Source organism: Oncorhynchus keta, unplaced genomic scaffold (assembly GCF_023373465.1).
Source record: "Oncorhynchus keta strain PuntledgeMale-10-30-2019 unplaced genomic scaffold, Oket_V2 Un_contig_17823_pilon_pilon, whole genome shotgun sequence".
Taxonomy (NCBI): Eukaryota; Metazoa; Chordata; class Actinopteri; order Salmoniformes; family Salmonidae; genus Oncorhynchus; species Oncorhynchus keta.
Window position 1 is genome coordinate 1 of NW_026280602.1, and position 21,290 is coordinate 21,290.

General features: G+C 41.7%; 2 long non-coding RNA genes across 18 annotated transcripts; one reads left to right on the forward strand and one right to left on the reverse strand.

The window, feature by feature from the left end:
* Window positions 1-14,627: 14,627 nt before the first annotated feature.
* LOC127919900 (uncharacterized) lies at window positions 14,628-20,676 on the reverse strand. Its single transcript, XR_008104378.1, has 4 exons — window positions 19,919-20,676; window positions 18,511-19,826; window positions 18,043-18,416; window positions 14,628-17,666 (listed from the first exon to the last, which is right to left on the reverse strand). It is a non-coding gene; the product is annotated as an uncharacterized LOC127919900 (long non-coding RNA).
* LOC127919901 (uncharacterized) lies at window positions 17,423-20,131 on the forward strand. Of its 17 annotated transcripts, none has more exons than XR_008104395.1 (7): window positions 17,423-17,546; window positions 17,829-17,931; window positions 18,120-18,204; window positions 18,485-18,578; window positions 19,049-19,518; window positions 19,613-19,706; window positions 19,987-20,131. It is a non-coding gene; the product is annotated as an uncharacterized LOC127919901 (long non-coding RNA). The 17 variants fall into 17 exon arrangements; XR_008104391.1 differs by lacking the exon at window positions 18,120-18,204 and adding an exon at window positions 18,214-18,390; XR_008104383.1 differs by lacking the exons at window positions 17,829-17,931; window positions 18,120-18,204 and adding an exon at window positions 18,214-18,390 and having other exon boundaries at window positions 17,444-17,555.
* Window positions 20,677-21,290: the final 614 nt, after the last annotated feature.

Below are 21,290 nucleotides of genomic sequence, written 5' to 3' on the forward strand. Positions count from 1 at the left end.
TTGGACAAAAATGAATGGCATGTCATTGGCATCGGACAAACCATATACACATTGGCCAATACCACCCAATTCGGCGTTGATTCATGCAAAGTGTATTGCAAATGCCATATGGTAATTGCCAGTTGTAACACTTTAAAAAATTCAACAGGGGGCAAATGCGCTCCACCGGGGTTTTTCATATTGGAGATGTAACCCAAATTAATGTCCAAAAGTAAAATTTTGAAAAAATGAACTTTTTTCAAAAACTTATCACCCCTTAAAAAGTGCTTTCTGGACCGTTTTTCGAAATTCTTTCGATTTTTTGTCAATTACACATGTGTAAGAACTGTATGAATATACTTTTGTCCAATTTTATTATCATAATTTTTTTATTTTTTTTATATGCGCATAAGGAATATGTTTTGTCCAATTCCAATATGATTTCATAGGAAGTCAAAAAGTCAAAAGTCAAAAATGTCAAAATTTTGTAAAAACTTCACACACCCATGTAAAAAAGTGCTTTCTGGACCGGGAAATTCTTTCGATTTTTGTCAATTACACATGTGTAAGAACTGTATGAATATACTTTTGTCCAATTTTATTATCATAATTTTTTTTTTTTTTTTTTTACATGCGCATAAGGAATATGTTTTGTCAATTCCAATATGATTTCATAGGAAGTCAAAAGTCAAAAGTCAAAAATGTCAAAATTTTGTAAAAACTTCACACACCCTTAAAAAAGTGCTTTCTGGACCGTTTTTGAAATTCTTTCAATTTTTTTGTCAATTACACATGTGTAAGAACTGTATGAATATACTTTTGTCCAATTTTATTATCATATTTTTTTATATATTTTTTTAAATTGTGCATAAGGATTTTTTGTGGGCCAAATGACGTAAGAAATTTGACATGCTCAAAAATCCTGCAGAAATGCAAAATTGACTGGCCTGATGAACTCGGGATGGCCGGGCAGTGATAGTTGTTCCTTTCCATCACTCGTTGTGTTGACTTCATCATGTCCATTTTGTGATGTTTTTTCACTATATAATCATATTGCAAGTGCACGTGCATTTGCAATATGTTTCAATGTGCATTTACCATATGAAATTTGACCTTGCTCAAAAATGCAAAATTGACTGGTCTGATGAACACAGGATGGCCGAGCAGTGATAGTTGTACATTTCCATCACTCGTTGTGTTGATTTCATCATCTCCGTTAGGTGATGTTTTTACACTATAGAATCATATTGCAAATGCACGTGCATTGTTGTGCAACTGGTAACCCAAAAATAAAAATATGGTTGTAAATGCATTTACCGGTCATTCTGATATTAATGCTCGCTATGGGAACACAGGATGGCCGGGCAGTGATAGTTGTACATTTCCATCACTCGTTGTGTTGATTTCATCATGTCCATTAGGTGATGTTTTTACACTATAGAATCATATTGCAAGTGCGCGCGCATTTGCAATATGTTTCAATGTGCATTTACCATATGAAATTTGACATGCTCAAAAATGCAAAATTGACTGGTCTGATGGACACAGGATGGCCGAGCAGTGATAGTTGTACATTTCCATCACTCGTTGTGTTGATTTCATCATGTCCATTAGGTGATGTTTTTCACTATAGAATCATATTGCAAGTGCACGCGCATTTGCAATATGTTTCAATGTGCATTTACCATATGAAATTTGACATGCTCAAAAATGCAAAATTGACTGGTCTGATGAACACAGGATGGCTGAGCAGTGATAGTTGTACATTTCCATCACCTGTTGTGTTGATTTCATCATGTCCATTTGTTTATGTTTTCTCACTTTTGCAAAGTCACTGTGCATTTGCAATATGGTTCAATGGGCAGGTACCATCACGAATTTGTCATGCTATAAAAATCCTGCAGGAATGTGAAATTGACTGGTCTGATGAACACAGGATGGCCGAGCAGTGATAGTTGTACATTTCCATCACTTGTTGTGTTGATTTCATCATGTCCATTAGGTGATGTTTTTCACTATAGAATCATATTGCAAATGCACGTGCATTGTTGTGCAACTGGTAACCCAAAAATTAAAATATGGTTGTAAATGCATTTACCGGGACTCCTATTATCCATGCCCGCTATGGGAGTACCCTACTACGGCCCTCTATCTATGGGGGCAGTCCTGAGTGCTTTATGGACTGTTTAAAATATTCTGATGGATACGCATGTTGTGCAACTGGTGATTGAAAATAGGCACCTGGTAACCCAAAAATGAAAATATGGTTGTGAATGCATTTACCGGTCATTCTGATATTAATGCCCGCTATGGGAACACAGGATGGCCGAGCAGTGATAGTTGTACATTTCCATCACTCGTTGTGTTGATTTCATCATGTCCATTAGGTGATGTTTTTACACTATAGAATCATATTGCAAGTGCGCGCATTTGCAATATGTTTCAATGTGCATTTACCATATGAAATTTGAAATGCTCAAAAATGCAAAATTGACTGGTCTGATGGACACAGGATGGCCGAGCAGTGATAGTTGTACATTTCCATCACTCGTTGTGTTGATTTCATCATGTCCATTAGGTGATGTTTTTCACTATAGAATCATATTGCAAATGCACGTGCATTGTTGTGCAACTGGTAACCCAAAAATAAAAATATGGTTGTAAATGCATTTACCGGTCATTCTGATATTAATGCTCGCTATGGGAACACAGGATGGCCGGGCAGTGATAGTTGTACATTTCCATCACTCGTTGTGTTGATTTCATCATGTCCATTAGGTGATGTTTTTACACTATAGAATCATATTGCAAGTGCGCGCGCATTTGCAATATGTTTCAATGTGCATTTACCATATGAAATTTGACATGCTCAAAAATGCAAAATTGACTGGTCTGATGGACACAGGATGGCCGAGCAGTGATAGTTGTACATTTCCATCACTCGTTGTGTTGATTTCATCATGTCCATTAGGTGATGTTTTTTCACTATAGAATCATATTGCAAATGCACGCATTTGCAATATGTTTTGTGCATTTACCATATGAAATTTGACATGCTCAAAAATGCAAAATTGACTGGTCTGATGAACACAGGATGGCCGAGCAGTGATAGTTGTACATTTCCATCACTCGTTGTGTTGATTTCATCATGTCCATTAGGTGATGTTTTTCACTATAGAATCATATTGCAAATGCACGTGCATTTGCAATATGTTTCAATGTGCATTTACCATATGGTTTGACATGCTTTAAATTCTGCAAAATTGACTGGTCTGATGAACACAGGATGGCCGAGCAGTGATAGTTGTACATTTCCATCACTCGTTGTGTTGATTTCATCATGTCCATTAGGTGATGTTTTTCACTATAGAATCATATTGCAAATGCACGTGCATTGTTGTGCAACTGGTACAAAAATAAAAATATTTGTAAATGCATTTCAAAAATTCAAAATGACTGGTCTGATGAACACAGGATGGCCGGGCAGTGATAGTTGTACATTTCCATCACTCGTTGTGTTGATTTCATCATGTCCATTAGGTGATGTTTTTCACTATAGAATCATATTGCAAGTGCACGTGCATTGTTGTGCAACTTTAAAAATATGGTTGTAAATGCATTTACCATCATTTGACATGCTAAAAATGCTCGCTGATGGTCTGAACACAGGATGGCCGAGCAGTGATAGTTGTACATTTCCATCACTCGTTGTGTTGATTTCATCATGTCCATTAGGTGATGTTTTTCACTATAGAATCATATTGCAAATGCGCGCGCATTTGCAATATGTTTCAATGTGCATTTACCATATGAAATTTGACATGCTCAAAAATGCAAAATTGACTGGTCTGATGGACACAGGATGGCCGAGCAGTGATAGTTGTACATTTCCATCACTCGTTGTGTTGATTTCATCATGTCCATTAGGTGATGTTTTTCACTATAGAATCATATTGCAATGCACGTGCATTTGCAATATGTTTCAAAATGCATTTACCATCATGAAATTTGACATGCTCAAAAATGCAAAATTGACTGGTCTGATGGACACAGGATGGCCGGAGCAGTGATAGTTGTACATTTCCATCACTCGTTGTGTTGATTTCATCATGTCCATTAGGTGATGTTTTTACACTATAGAATCATATTGCAAGTGCACGCATTTGCAATATGTTTCAATGTGCATTTACCATATGAAATTTGAAATGCTCAAAAATGCAAAATTGACTGGTCTGATGGACACAGGATGGCCGAGCAGTGATAGTTGTACATTTCCATCACTCGTTGTGTTGATTTCATCATGTCCATTAGGTGATGTTTTACACTATAGAATCATATTGCAAGTGCGCGCATTTGCAATATGTTTCAATGTGCATTTACCATATGAAATTTGACATGCTCAAAAATGCAAAATTGACTGGTCTGATGGACACAGGATGGCCGAGCAGTGATAGTTGTACATTTCCATCACTCGTTGTGTTGATTTCATCATGTCCATTAGGTGATGTTTTTCACTATAGAATCATATTGCAAGTGCGCGCGCATTTGCAATATGTTTCAATGGCATTTACCATATGAAATTTGAAATGCTCAAAAATGCAAAATTGACTGGTCTGATGGACACAGGATGGCCGAGCAGTGATAGTTGTACATTTCCATCACTCGTTGTGTTGATTTCATCATGTCCATTAGGTGATGTTTTTACACTATAGAATCATATTGCAAGTGCGCGCATTTGCAATATGTTTCAATGTGCATTTACCATATGAAATTTGACATGCTCAAAAATGCAAAATTGACTGGTCTGATGGACACAGGATGGCCGAGCAGTGATAGTTGTACATTTCCATCACTCGTTGTGTTGATTTCATCATGTCCATTAGGTGATGTTTTTACACTATAGAATCATATTGCAAGTGCGCGCGCATTTGCAATATGTTTCAATGTGCATTTACCATATGAAATTTGACATGCTCAAAAATGCAAAATTGACTGGTCTGATGAACACAGGATGGCTGAGCAGTGATAGTTGTACATTTCCATCACTCGTTGTGTTGATTTCATCATGTCCATTTGTTTATGTTTTCTCACTTTTGCAAAGTCACTGTGCATTTGCAATATGGTTCAATGGGCAGGTACCATCACGAATTTGTCATGCTATAAAAATCCTGCAGGAATGTGAAATTGACTGGCCCGATGAACTCGGGATAGCTGGGCAGTGATTCTGGTTCATCTCCATGGCTCGTTAGGGTTGATTTCAGAATGTCACTTTTGGTGATGGTCCCTCTCCGTTTAAACATATTGCTAATGTACAAAAGTCAACTAGCAAGTCAGTGTCCATCAGTCAATTAGATGTCATTTTGACACCAAACTGATACCAATTGACACCAAACCCACTTTTTCCAACTCATTTAGAAGCCAACTATCATATATGTCAGAGCAGGCCCATAATTCACAGCGCCTTTAGTTTAAAACATAATAAAAACGTAAAACACATAGTTACGTTCTAGCTGCGGGTCCAGGTCAGACATTATGTGAAGGCCTATGTGAGGCGACCCCGAATCCCGAGTTTCGGCTCGATAGGTCCTTCGGTGCCCGAGTAAAACCCTAATTGGTGCTGAAAATCCACTTTTTCCATGCCTTGCTATGGGGTCCTTGAATGAGCTATCGGACCGAAACGTTGGGGTCCGTCTCTATGGGCCGAGCCGGTTCCAATGCACCTAGTCTTGTGTCTCTGAGACTTTTCTAAATGTCGCCATTTTCGTAATGGTCAAAATGAATTGAAATCATTGCAAATGTACGAGGCTATTTCTCGGTCCGAGAACCTTCTAGAGCCACCTAACTCACCACGCACTATCGACCCGAGGTCTAGAACAGGTTTCTAAAGTTTCGGAACTCTAGGTCTGACGGTTCTTTTTAGCTCGAACAAAGCTAACTATTGGAGGCACTGTCTGTCTCTACAACCCCCAATACGTCCCTCCTTCCAAGTTGTGTGTCTGTGTGATTTAGTTTTCCTTTGAAATTTTATGGGAAAAATGACTGATTTACAGTTCATGGGGTTGCCTAATCACACATATGAAGTTTTGGACAGATCTGACTTTTTAACCCCTCGAAACAGCCCCTGAGACACCAATTAAGGCACTTCCGGTTGGCACAGGAAGCTATAAGTCAACACATATCCTCACTGGGCTATGCTTTTACAGAATCCTGTGTTTTAAGTCCTTACGTTAAGAATTGACTGATTTACACAGGGTTGAATGCACTATGTCTATCAAACTGCAGGCAGGTAATGGAAAAACACTTTTAGGGTGATTTTAACCACTTCCGGTTGGTCCAGGAAGCTTAGAATCAACACAGGTAGACCTCATACTGGCCTGATGGACTGTCATCAAAGACAGGTTCATACGGCATTCATAACCCATATAGACTTCAGGTTGAATTTAGGGGTTCAGGCAATGTATTCCTATGGGGAGAGAAGTCAATGCAAACTCTTTGAAGTAAACACCTTCTTTTAACTATTAAGGGTTAATGCCACACGGTCAAGGTTAGGCTTGCACGGATCGGAAGGACCTTAGGAACGTACCTGAGGTCGAATTGTGCTTCTCACCCTAACGGTTCTCTCACTGTCACCCAAAAGCAAATGACGTTGTGGGGCAGGCTTCATTTTGGGCCTACTTTTCTAATGGTCGCTGCGCTCAGACCGAGCGAGCTACGGTCAAGCGGGATATCTCGTTGAACTCGGCACGGCCTAGAGATTATGTTTATGCCATTGCCTGCTCTCTGTGTCTTTGAGAACCGCACTTTTCACTCCATCCTTGCTGTGTGTGCGTGTGAGAGCTTTTCTTTGACATCTGTTGGGAGAAATGACTGATTTACAGTTCATGAGGGTTACCTAGTCACACATATGAAGTTTTGAAAAGATCTGACCTTTTTAACCCTTGGAAACTGCCACTGTGACATCATTAAAGGCACTTCCGGTTGGCACAGGAAGCTATAAGTAAACCCATGTCTTGATTGACATAGAAACTTACAGAATCCTGAGTTTTAAGTCCTTACGTTAAGAATTGACTGATTTACACAGGGTTGAATGCACTATGTCTATCAAACTGCAGGCAGGTAATGGAAAAACACTTTTAGGGTGATTTTAACCACTTCCGGTTGGTCCAGGAAGCCTAGAATCAACACAGGTAGACCTCATACTGGCCTGATGGACTGTTACCAAAGACAGGTTCATACGGCATTCATAACCCATATAGACTTCAGGTTGAATTTAGGGGTAAAGGCAATGTATTCCTATGGGGAGAGAAATCAATGCAAACTATTTGAAGTAAACACCTTCTTTTAACTATTAAGGGTTAATGCCACACGGTCAACGTTAGGCTTGCACGGATCGGAAGGACCTTAGGAACGTACCTGAGGTCGAATTGTGCTTCTCACCCTAACGGTTCTCTCACTGTCACCCAAAAGCAAATGACGTTGTGGGGCAGGCTTCATTTTGGGCCTACTTTTCTAATGGTCGCTGCGCTCAGACCGAGCGAGCTACGGTCAAGCGGGATATCTCGTTGAACTCGGCACGGCCTAGACATTATGTTTATGCCATTGCCTGCTCTCTGTGTCTTTAAGAACCACACTTTTTCACTCCATCCTTGCTGTGTGTGCGTGTGAGAGCTTTTCTTTGACATCTGCTGGGAGAAATGACTGATTTACAGTTTAGGAGGGTTACCTGGTCACACATATGAAGTTTTGGAGAGATGTGACTTTTCTAACCCTTCAAAACAGACAGTGTGACCCAATTAAAGGCACTTCCGGTTGGCACAGGAAGCTATAAGTAAACACATGTCTTGATTGACATAGCCACTTACAGAATCCTGAGTTTTAAGTCTTTAAGTTAAGAATTGACTGATCTACACAGGGTTGAATGCACTATGTCTATCAAACTGCATGCAGTGTATGGATCAACACTGATAAGGTGATTTCAACCACTTCCGGTTGCTTCAGGAAGCTTATAATTGGCACAGGTAGACCTCATAGTGGTCTGATGGACTGTCATAGAAGACAGGTTCATAAGTCATTCATAACCCACATAGGCTTCAGGTTGAATTTAGGGGTGCAGGCAATGTATTCCTATGGGGAGAGAAGTCAATGCAAACTCTTTGAAGTAAACACCTTATTTTAACTATTAAGGGTTAATGCCACATGGTCAAGGTTAGGCTTGCACGGATCGGGAGGACCTCAGGAACGTACCTGAGGTCGAATTGTGCTTCTCACCCTAACGGTTCTCTCACTGTCACCCAAAAGCAAATGACATTGAGGGCCAGGCTTCCTTTTGCGCCTTCTTTCAAGGTCGCTGCACTCAGAGCGAGCTACGGTCAAGCGGGGCGTCTCGTTGAACTCTGCACAGCCTGGAGACTATGGTGATGCCATTTTTTGTGTTGATTTCAGAATGCCATTTTGGTGATGGTCCCTCTCCGTTTAAACATATTGCTAATGTACAAAAGTCAACTAGCAAGTCAGTGTCCACCAGTCAATTAGATGTCATTCTGACACCAAACTGATACCAATTGACACCAAACCCACTTTTTCCAACTCATTTAGAAGCCAACTATCACATATGTCAGAGCAGGCCCATAATTCACAGCGCCATTAGTTTAAAACATAATAAAAACGTAAAACACATAGTTACGTTCTAGCTGCGGGTCCAGGTCAGACATTATGTGAAGGCCTATGTGAGGCGACCCCGAATCCCGAGTTTCGGCTCGATAGGTCCTTCGGTGCCCGAGTAAAACCCTAATTGGTGCTGAAAATCCACTTTTTCCATGCCTTGCTATGGGGTCCTTGAATGAGCTATCGGACCGAAACGTTGGGGTCCGTCTCTATGGGCCGAGCCGGTTCCAATGCACCTAGTCTTGTGTCTCTGAGACTTTTCTAAATGTCGCCATTTTCGTAATGGTCAAAATGAATTGAAATCATTGCAAATGTACGAGGCTATTTCTCGGTCCGAGAACCTTCTAGAGCCACCTAACTCACCACGCACTATCGACCCGAGGTCTAGAACAGGTTTCTAAAGTTTCGGAACTCTAGGTCTGACGGTTCTTTTAGCTCGAACAAAGCTAACTATTGGAGGCACTGTCTGTCTCTACAACCCCAATACGTCCCTCCTTCCAAGTTGTGTGTCTGTGTGATTTAGTTTTCCTTTGAAATTTTATGGGAAAAATGACTGATTTACAGTTCATGGGGGTTGCCTAATCACACATATGAAGTTTTGGACAGATCTGACTTTTTTAACCCCTCGAAACAGCCCCTGAGACACCAATTAAGGCACTTCCGGTTGTCACAGGAAGCTATAAGTCAACACATATCCTCACTGGGCTATGCTTTTACAGAATCCTGAGTTTTAAGTCCTTACGTTAAGAATTGACTGATTTACACAGGGTTGAATGCACTATGTCTATCAAACTGCAGGCAGGTAATGGAAAAACACTTTTAGGGTGATTTTAACCACTTCCGGTTGGTCCAGGAAGCTTAGAATCAACACAGGTAGACCTCATACTGGCCTGATGGACTGTTACCAAAGACAGGTTCATACGGCATTCATAACCCATATAGACTTCAGGTTGAATTTAGGGGTAAAGGCAATGTATTCCTATGGGGAGAGAAATCAATGCAAACTTTTGAAGTAAACACCATCTTTTAACTATTAAGGGTTAATGCCACACTGTCAACGTTAGGCTTGCACGGATCGGAAGGACCTTAGGAACATACCTGAGGTCGAATTGTGCTTCTCACCCTAACGGTTCTCTCACTGTCACCCAAAAGCAAATGACGTTGTGGGGCAGGCTTCATTTTGGGCCTACTTTTCTAATGGTCGCTGCGCTCAGACCGAGCGAGCTACGGTCAAACGGGATATCTCGTTGAACTCGGCACGGCCTAGACATTATGTTTATGCCATTGCCTGCTCTCTGTGTCTTTAAGAACCGCACTTTTTCACTCCATCCTTGCTGTGTGTGCGTGTGAGAGCTTTTCTTTGACATCTGCTGGGAGAAATGACTGATTTACAGTTCATGAGGGTTACCTAGTCACACATATGAAGTTTTGAAAAGATCTGACCTTTTTAACCCATGGAAACTGCCACTGTGACACCATTAAAGGCACTTCCGGTTGGCACAGGAAGCTATAAATAAACTCATATCATGATTGGGGTATGCCTTTACAGAATCCTGAGTTTTAAGTCTTTACGTTAAGAACTGAGTTATTTACGGAGGGTTTAGTGAGTGTGTGTTATTTCAGAAAATCATAGAAAATCACAGAAATCTCGCAGAGCTCCGCAGCACACTTTAAAAAGATTCGTAAGAACAACCTGCAACTGGATCTGTAACCGTTGAAAAAAAAAAAAACACCTATCCGTGAACATCACCAAGGTGTCGTTATGCGATTTCTCTTAAATGACGATAGATAAATGGCTGGTTCTTTTTTATTGACACCGGAGGCTCCTTGACTTTGACGTGAAGTGGAAAAATAATTTCTCTATTTTCATTTTGGACCTTTAATCCCAGATAAATGGCCATAACTCAAAAACCGTTGAGGCCTAGACGCCATCTTGTTCGGGGCCAACTGCCCATTATGCCGCCCCTACGCTCACCGAGTTTCGGCTTCTAAATATTTTCAGTTTTCGAGATAAGGCCCCGTCGTGAATCGTGATGTTTTGTAGCAATAGCCATATGATTGCTTATGCCCTCTTGTGGGAATTTCCGGGACATGGGAAAAATGACATAAATCTTATTATTTTTGTAAAACGGAAACCGAATGTCCGACAACGTTCATTTGATGACTTCCTGGTAGGTCCGGCCCTGCCGCTCGGCCCGACGCCGTCCGCGAATTTTACAAACGATTTCGGACGTCTAGTAAGGGACCGTACATTTGCAATATGGACTTTCTCACTAACCATACAGGTACTGCCGAATTCTTCCCTTAAGGTATGTTGCCGCTACGACCGAAACTAACATCAGGACTGATTACTCACCATGAACTGGCATAATCCTTTTTTGCCTTTAAAGAGTCTGACGAGCCCGACGCGAACGATATACTGCTTTCTTGGGAACAGGCCCAGATCCCCGTGATTTGCGTGAAGAGGAGGCGGAGAAAAAGGGGCCAGAGGGCGGGGCTGCCTTCTGAGGCGATTGAATAAACCTCCATTTCCTTCCATTCTGTTAGCAAACGTACAATCTTTGGAGAATAAAATCGATGACCTACGAGGAAGATTAAACTACCAACGGGACATTCAAAACTGTAATATCTTGTGCTTCACGGAGGTGTGTCTGACTGACGACACTACCAACATACGCTGGTTATACGCTGCACCGGCAGGATAGAACAGTGTCGTCTGGTAAGACAAGGGGAGGCGACAGACTATGTATTTTTGTAAATAACAGCTGGTGCATAATATCTAAGGACGTCTCGAGCTATTGCTCGCCTGAGGTAGAGTATCTCATGATAAGCTGTAGACCACACTATCTACCGAGAGAGTTTTCATCTGTACATTTACATTACATTTAAGTCATTTAGCAGACGCTCTTATCCAGAGCGATTTACAAATTGGTGGATTCACCTTTAAGTATTTGTTTACATACCACCACAGACTGAGGCTGGCACTAAGACAGCATTGAATGAACTGTATTCCGCCGTAAGCAAACAAGAAAAGGCTTATCCAGAGGTGGCGCTCCTAGTGGCCGGGGACTTTAATGCAGGGAAACTTAAATCCGTTTTCCCAAATTTCTATCAGCATGTTAAATGTGCAACCAGAGGGAAAAAACTCTCGACCACCTATACTCCACACACAGAGACGCATACAAAGATCTCCCCTGCCCTCCATTTGGCAAATCTGACAATAATTCTATCCTCCTGATTCCTGCTTACAAGCATTAGTCCAGATATAGTGCAACTAAACCGAGAGTTTCTATTGGAAACATTCAGGTAGGTCTCTCCCCGTTTCTTTCCGTTTAAGAAACGTTTTACAACGGAATCTACGTAATGAATATGCCCCAGGCGTAAACGCAGCAGCTCCATTTGCATCTATATTTTCCCAACTCGTGATCAATGGCTAAATTGTAACCGAAAACCTTTCCAACATATACCAATATATACCAACATATACCAATATATACCAATATACCAGGGTTAGGGTTAGGGTTAGGTAAGGGTTAGGGTTAGGGTTAGGGTTCTCCTTTCCCCCTTCTGATGACCAGGTGGCGAATCGCATCTCTGCATGTCTGGCAGACATATCAGTGTGGATGACGGATCACCACCTCAAGCTGAACCTCGGCAAGACGGAGCTGCTCTTCCTCCCGGGGAAGGACTGCCCGTTCCATGATCTCGCCATCACGGTTGACAACTCCATTGTGTCCTCCTCCCAGAGCGCTAAGAACCTTGGCGTGATCCTGGATAACACCCTGTCGTTCTCAACTAACATCAAGGCGGTGGCCCGTTCCTGTAGGTTCATGCTCTACAACATCCGCAGAGTACGACCCTGCCTCACACAGGAAGCGGCGCAGGTCCTAATCCAGGCACTTGTCATCTCCCGTCTGGATTACTGCAACTCGCTGTTGGCTGGGCTCCCTGCCTGTGCCATTAAACCCCTACAACTCATCCAGAACGCCGCAGCCCGTCTGGTGTTCAAGTTCTCCCACGTCACCCCGCTCCTCCGCTCTCTCCACTGGCTTCCAGTTGAAGCTCGCATCCGCTACAAGACCATGGTGCTTGCCTACGGAGCTGTGAGGGGAACGGCACCTCAGTACCTCCAGGCTCTGATCAGGCCCTACACCCAAACAAGGGCACTGCGTTCATCCACCTCTGGCCTGCTCGCCTCCCTACCACTGAGGAAGTACAGTTCCCGCTCAGCCCAGTCAAAACTGTTCGCTGCTCTGGCCCCCAATGGTGGAACAAACTCCCTCACGACGCCAGGACAGCGGAGTCAATCACCACCTTCCGGAGACACCTGAAACCCCACCTCTTTAAGGAATACCTAGGATAGGATAAGTAATCCTCCTCACCCCCCTTTAAGATTTAGATGCACTATTGTAAAGTGACTGTTCCACTGGATGTTATAAGGTGAATGCACCAATTTGTAAGTCGCTCTGGATAAGAGCGTCTGCTAAATGACTTAAATGTAAATGTAATGTACCAACTGTTACTTTGTAATCTTTGCCCAGTCTGTCCATAAATGAACTTGCATCATGGCACGAAGTCTTCTCACATGATAGCTTAATTGTTCATCAACGTGTGACTTGCATGCACTCTGATTTGCTGACTGGCAACTTGACTTCCTCTTAGTGAAACATCAACAAATGTCAACTAGGTTCCTCCTTCCTACTCACAGCTGCATCATGCGACTGCAGCCCACACAGATCACTTTATATAGACTATTCAGACAGGTTTTTCTGTAGAATCGTCCTGGCCACTGCAGATATGAGGTCTGGAGGATTCGTTTCGGTATCCAGACCGGTCATAACGTCCATCGTTCTCATCTTATCGCTCTATTGTTTTCATGTGTTTGCGCTCAAGTCGCAACTTTTGACGAGGCATGGCGGGGTTACAGATCTCAATGCTCAAGACACCGTCATCAACTATGAAACATGCTATTTTGACCAGAAGGTACGTTTCTTTTCGCTATAATAAATATCATAAAGTTTTTTGACGGCTGTCATGATGTCTGTCAACAATCACTGTCTAGACAAGGAATGAGACTAATCAGCTTTGTAGATTATCAGGACATTCAAGCTATAGTCTAAACAAACACACACTGCATGTTTAGTCTGACAGATATGTTAAGAGCTTTAAAACTTTAACAAGTTTGTGCTAATGTTGTAATAATAATGTTATAACGGTTGAGTTGATGCATTTATTTACCTGTGCAACAATTTGTTCACAGTTATGTGTTTTTTTTGCAATGATTATTCCAATTTAAACTGTCGTTCATTATTTTACAACTTAATGTTAGATGGCGTCTCACCCTGAAAACAGTCTATGGTGCCAAGGAGAAACTATAGTGCGTGGTTCCGTTTTTTTTCAAACAGTCATGACAAACTTCAGCTAACTTTTGCCACCACTAACTACAAATCTATGGAAGTGATGGGGGAAATTTCAGCATGAAATATAATCAAATTTCATGACAAACATGATTTTGACAATATTAAAAAGATAATACCTAAATCACTTGAAATCAAATCACTTGTCACATGCTTCGGAAACAACAGGTATAGATAGACTAACGCCCCATGTCCACCAAATGTATCAAACTGCTTTCCGGTGGAAGTAATTCATTTTTAAATGAGCAGTCCAACACTCTATGTCGGCGGTGCGTTCTGTGTACCTGTTATTGGTCACATACACATATTTAGCAGATGTTATTTTATGGTCAAGCAAAATGCTTGTGTTCCTAGGTCCAACAGTGCAGTAATATCTTAACAATTCACAACAATACACACACAAATCTAAAGTAAAATAATGGAGTTAAGAAATATACATACAGTGCCTTGCGAAAGTATTCGGCCCCCTTGAACTTTGCGACCTTTTGCCACATTTCAGGCTTCAAACATAAAGATATAAAACTGTATTTTTTTTGTGAAGAATCAACAACAAGTGGGACACAATCATGAAGTGGAATGACATTTATTGGATATTTCAAACTTTTTTAACAAATCAAAAAACTGAAAAATTGGGCGTACAAAATTATTCTGCCCCTTTACTTTCAGTGCAGCAAACTCTCTCCAGAAGTTCAGTGAGGATCTCTGAATGATAACACGAGGAGCAGGTAGCGGTTAAGAGAATTTGACTGGTAACCGAAAGGTCACTGGTTTGAATCCCAGAGCTGACTAGGTGAAAAATGTGTAGTTGTGCCCTTGAGCAAAGGCACTTAAATCCTCTAAGTCGTTCTGGATAAGAGAGCATCTGCTGACTAAAATGTAAAATACAAATCACAATGAGTACCGATAACTTGGCTATATACATGGGGTACCAGTACTGAGTCGATGTGCAGGGGTATGAGGTAATAACTTGGCTATATACATGGGGTACCAGTACTGAGTCGATGTGCAGGGGTACGAGGTAATAACTTGGCTATATACATGGGGTACCAGTACTGAGTCGATGTGCAGGGGTACGAGGTAATAACTTGGCTATATACATGGGGTACCAGTACTGAGTCGATGTGCAGGGGTACGAGGTAATAACTTGGCTATATACAGTACCAGTACTGAGTCGATGTGCAGGGGTACGAGGTAATAACTTGGCTATATACACGGGCTACCAGTACTGAGTCGATGTGCAGGGGTACGAGGTAATAACTTGGCTATATACACGGGCTACCAGTACTGAGTCGATGTGCAGGGGTACGAGGTAATAACTTGGCTATATACATGGGGTACCAGTACTGAGTCGATGTGCAGGGGTACGAGGTAATAACTTGGCTATATACATGGGGTACCAGTACTGAGTCGATGTGCAGGGGTACGAGGTAATAACTTGGCTATATACATGGGGTACCAGTACTGAGTTGATGTGCAGGGGTACGAGGTAATTGAGGTAGATAGATATGTTCATACATTTTGTTACGTTACAGTCTTATTCTAAAATGGATTAAATTGTTGTTTTTACTCATCAATCTACAGACAATACCCCATAATGACGAAGCAAAAACAGGTTTTTCGAAATGTTTAGCAAATTTATAAATCCTTTAACTGAAATATCACATAAGTATTCAGACCCTTTACTCAGTACTTTGTTTAAGCACCTTTGGCAGCGATTACAGCCTCAAGTCTTCTTGGGTATGACGCTAAATCAAATCAAATCAAATGTATTTATATAGCCCTTCGTACATCAGCTGATATCTCAAAGTGCTGTACAGAAACCCAGCCTAAAACCCCAAAACAGCAAGCAATGCAGGTGTAGAAGCACGGTGGCTAGGAAAAACTCCCTAGAAAGGCCAAAACCTAGGAAGAAACCTAGAGAGGAACCAGGCTATGTGGGGTGGCCAGTCCTCTTCTGGCTGTGCCGGGTGGAGATTATAACAGAACATGGCCAAGATGTTCAAATGTTCATAAATGACCAGCATGGTCGAATAATAATAAGGCAGAACAGTTAAAACTGGAGCAGCAGCACGGCCAGGTGGACCGGGGACAGCAAGGAGTCATCATGTCAGGTAGTCCTGGGACATGGTCCTAGGGCTCCGGTCAGTTGAAACTGGAGCAGCAGCACGGCCAGGTGGACTGGGGACAGCAAGGAGTCATCATGTCAGGTAGTCCTGGGGCACGGTCCTTGGGCTCAGGTCATCCGAGAGAGAGAAATAAAGAGAGAAGGAGAGAATTAGAGAACGCACACTTAGATTCACACAGGACACCGAATAGGACAGGAGAAGTACTCCAGATATAACAAACTGACCCCAGCCCCCCGACACAAACTACTGCAGCAGAAATACTGGAGGCTGAGATGAGAACCTTTCCAACATATACCAACTGGTACGTTGTAATCTTTGCCCAGTCTGTCCATAAATGAACTTGCATCATGGCACGAAGTCTTCTCACATGATAGCTTCATTTTATTTAATTTAAAAAAATATATTTAATATATATATATATATAAAAAAGTTGTTATGTTTATTACCAATGTAGAAAAGTCTGTATACATAAATAGACAATGATAACATATGCTACGGGGTAGAACAAATGACAGATTATACAAAGACCTTAAAATGAACACACATATCGATTGTTTTAACAGCTTTCTGATTAGAAGAATGTAGAATAGTCTTAAGGTCTTAATGTACTGCTCGAATTCCTTATAGAAAAGACGGAACAGTGTTTTTTTTATTAGTGAATTTACATGTATTTTTCCATTAGCACAATTAGATTTATGAGCTAAAATAGTTTAAAACCGAGCAACATATTCTCCCATAAAAAAACTAAAGTCATCAAGAATATTAACAATTATAAAACTGTGAATATCTTTTCATAATTGTTTTACATGTAGACAACGTAGACAATGTAGACAATGCCAAAATAAATTAACTGTTTCTGGCTGCTCAACACAAAAAGTACAATCAATGTTAATGTCTTTTTGGAGTTTCTTCAGGTAATGATTCGACAGGGTCATACTTATGGATCATTCTGAAAGAGACCTCTTTGACCTTGTTAACAAGAAAATATTTGTGTGGTAATAACCAGACTTTTTCCCAACAGATATTAGTGACCAATGTATTCCAGTAAGTTGTGACATAAGGATTGGATACAATCTCCCTTTGAAATAAAGCAGGTATAGATCTGTTGTTCTGAGGGAGTGAAGAGAAACATATTTTCCCTATTGGAGAGTCAACTGGATTAAGGAGGGAAGGTCAACAAGGTGAGGTCTGGCTACACCTCTAAATAACATGAGAGTTCCAGATAGAACAGCATCAGAGACTATGGAGAACTCTCTAGGAGGGCAGGTCAACAAGGTGAGGTCTGGTTACACCTCTAAATAACATGAGAGTTCCAGATGGAATAGCATCAGAGACTATGGAGAACTCTCTAGGAGGGTATGTCAACAAGGTGAGGTCTGGTTACACCTCTAAATAACATGAGAGTTCCAGATGGAATAGCATCAGAGACTATGGAGAACTCTCTAGGAGGACAGGTCAACAAGGTGAGATCTGGCTGCACCTCTAAATAACATGAGAGTTCCAGATGGAATAGCATCAGAGACTATGGAGAACTCTCTAGGAGGGAAGGTCAACAAGGTGAGGTCTGGTTACACCTCTAAATAACATGAGAGTTCCAGATGGAATAGCATCAGAGACTATGGAGAACTCTCTAGGAGGGTAGGTCAACAAGGTGAGGTCTGGTTACACCTCTAAATAACATGAGAGTTCCAGATGGAATAGCATCAGAGACTATGGAGAACTCTCTAGGAGGGCAGGTCAACAAGGTGAGGTCTGACTACACCTCTAAATAACATGAGAGTTCCAGATGGAATAGCATCAGAGACTATGGAGAACTCTCTGGGAGGGCAGGTCAACAAGGTGAGGTCTGGTTACACCTCTAAATAACATGAGATTTCCAGATGGAATAGCATCAGAGACTATGGAGAACTCTCTAGGAGGGTAGGTCTAGAAGGTGAGGTCTGGTTACACCTCTAAATAACATGAGAGTTCCAGATGGAATAGCATCAGAGACTATGGAGAACTCTCTAGGAGGGTAGGTCTAGAAGGTGAGGTCTGGTTACACCTCTAAATAACATGAGAGTTCCAGATGGAATAGCATCAGAGGCTATGGAGAACTCTCTAGGAGGGTATGTCAACAAGGTGAGGTCTGGTTACACCTCTAAATAACATGAGTTCCAGATGGAATAGCATCAGAGACTATGGAGAACTCTCTAGGAGGGCAGGTCAACAAGGTGAGGTCTGGCTACATCTCTAAATAACATGAGAGTTCCAGATGGAGTAGCATCAGAGGCTATGGAGAACTCTCTAGGAGGGAAGGTCAACAAGGTGAGGTCTGGTTACACCTCTAAATAACATGAGAGTTCCAGATGGAATAGCATCAGAGACTATGGAGAACTCTCTAGGAGGGCAGGTCAACAAGGTGAGGTCTGGCTACATCTCTAAATAACATGAGAGTTCCAGATGGAATAGCATCAGAGACTATGGAGAACTCTCTAGGAGGGCAGGTCAACAAGGTGAGGTCTGGTTACACCTCTAAATAACATGAGAGTTCCAGATGGAATAGCATCAGAGGCTATGGAGAACTCTCTAGGAGGGAAGGTCAACAAGGTGAGGTCTGGTTACACCTCTAAATAACATGAGAGTTCCAGATGGAATAGCATCAGAGGCTATGGAGAACTCTCTAGGAGGGAAGGTCAACAAGGTGAGGTCTGGTTACACCTCTAAATAACATGAGAGTTCCAGATGGAATAGCATCAGAGACTATGGAGAACTCTCTAGGAGGGCAGGTCAACAAGGTGAGGTCTGGTTACACCTCTAAATAACATGAGAGTTCCAGATGGAATAGCATCAGAGGCTATGGAGAACTCTCTAGGAGGGAAGGTCAACAAGGTGAGGTCTGGTTACACCTCTAAATAACATGAGAGTTCCAGATGGAATAGCATCAGAGGCTATGGAGAACTCTCTAGGAGGGAAGGTCAACAAGGTGAGGTCTGGTTACACCTCTAAATAACATGAGAGTTCCAGATGGAATAGCATCAGAGGCTATGGAGAACTCTCTAGGAGGGAAGGTCAACAAGGTGAGGTCTGGTTACACCTCTAAATAACATGAGAGTTCCAGATGGAATAGCATCAGAGGCTATGGAGAACTCTCTAGGAGGGTAGGTCAACAAGGTGAGGTCTGGCTACACCTCTAAATAACATGAGAGTTCCAGATGGAATAGCATCAGAGGCTATGGAGAACTCTCTAGGAGGGTAGGTCAACAAGGTGAGGTCTGACTACACATCTAAATAACATGAGAGTTCCAGATGGAATAGCATCAGAGACTATGGAGAACTCTCTAGGAGGGCAGGTCAACAAGGTGAGGTCTGGTTACACCTCTAAATAACATGAGAGTTCCAGATGGAATAGCATCAGAGACTATGGAGAACTCTCTAGGAGGGTAGGTCAACAAGGTGAGGTCTGACTACACATCTAAATAACATGAGAGTTCCAGATGGAATAGCATCAGAGACTATGGAGAACTCTCTAGGAGGGCAGGTCAACAAGGTGAGGTCTGGTTACACCTCTAAATAACATGAGAGTTCCAGATGGAATAGCATCAGAGACTATGGAGAACTCTCTAGGAGGACAGGTCAACAAGGTGAGGTCTGGTTACACCTCTAAATAACATGAGTTCCAGATGGAATAGCATCAGAGACTATGGAGAACTCTCTAGGAGGGCAGGTCAACAAGGTGAGGTCTGGCTGCACCTCTAAATAACATGAGAGTTCCAGATGGAATAGCATCAGAGACTATGGAGAACTCTCTAGGAGGGAAGGTCAACAAGGTGAGGTCTGGTTACACCTCTAAATAACATGAGAGTTCCAGATGGAATAGCATCAGAGACTATGGAGAACTCTCTAGGAGGGTATGTCAACAAGGTGAGGTCTGGTTACACCTCTAAATAACATGAGAGTTCCAGATGGAATAGCATCAAAAACTATGGCCAACTCTCTAGGTGTTACAGGGATATTGTAACAAGTTAAAAATTCCTCATTATTGAGTAACAATCCTTCTACATTAAACAGTTGACTCACCAGCAGGATATGATTATTGAACCAGTTCGTAAAAAATAAAGTGGGGAAAAAACATGTTTATATACTTGCCTATGAAAAGCAGATCATTTTGCAGGAATCTTATCAATGTTACATGATAGCTTCATTGTTCATCAATTTGCGACAAGCACGACATCACAGAGTTTCTAAACCCAGAAGCGTAACATCGCGAGATTTATGAGAACGCTTGTGAAACAGACCATGCTGGTGTTTGGGGTTTGAGAAGTCAATGAGAGAAGTGAAACAATTCGTCCTTAGTTGTGCCTTTAGATTAGGAGAAAATTAACAACTTACATTCGAGACAATTTCTTAAATCGTTGAACATGTTCTTACTCCAACCTCGTGAAAGTGATACACTGACACGTTTTCATTTTTGTTAAAAAAAACACATTTATATCGAAGGAGTGCCTTTGATTTTTGACGGTTGGCACATGCGCAGTTCATCGGGATACGAACGTGAGACGCGATGACGTCCGTTTACACATGAGCGTCGCCTAAAAGCCTTATAAGGGATTTCTATTGGATAAACCGTTTTAGCCTCTCCATACTGTACTGTCTTTGCACTTTTGATTTGCTGACTGGCAACTTGACTTCCTCTTAGTGAAACATCAACAAATGTCAACTAGGTTCCTCCTTCCTACTCACAGCTGCATCATGCGACTGCAGCCCACACAGATCACTTTATATAGACTATTCAGACAGGTTTTTCTGTAGAATCGTCCTGGCCACTGCAGATATGAGGTCTGGAGGATTCGTTTCGGTATCCAGACCGGTCATAACGTCCATCGTTCTCATCTTATCGCTCTATTGTTTTCATGTGTTTGCGCTCAAGTCGCAACTTTGACGAGGCATGGCGGGGTTACAGATCTCAATGCTCAAGACACCGTCATCAACTATGAAACATGCTATTTTGACCAGAAGGTACGTTTCTTTTCGCTATAATAAATATCATAAAGTTTTTTGACGGCTGTCATGATGTCTGTCAACAATCACTGTCTAGACAAGGAATGAGACTAATCAGCTTTGT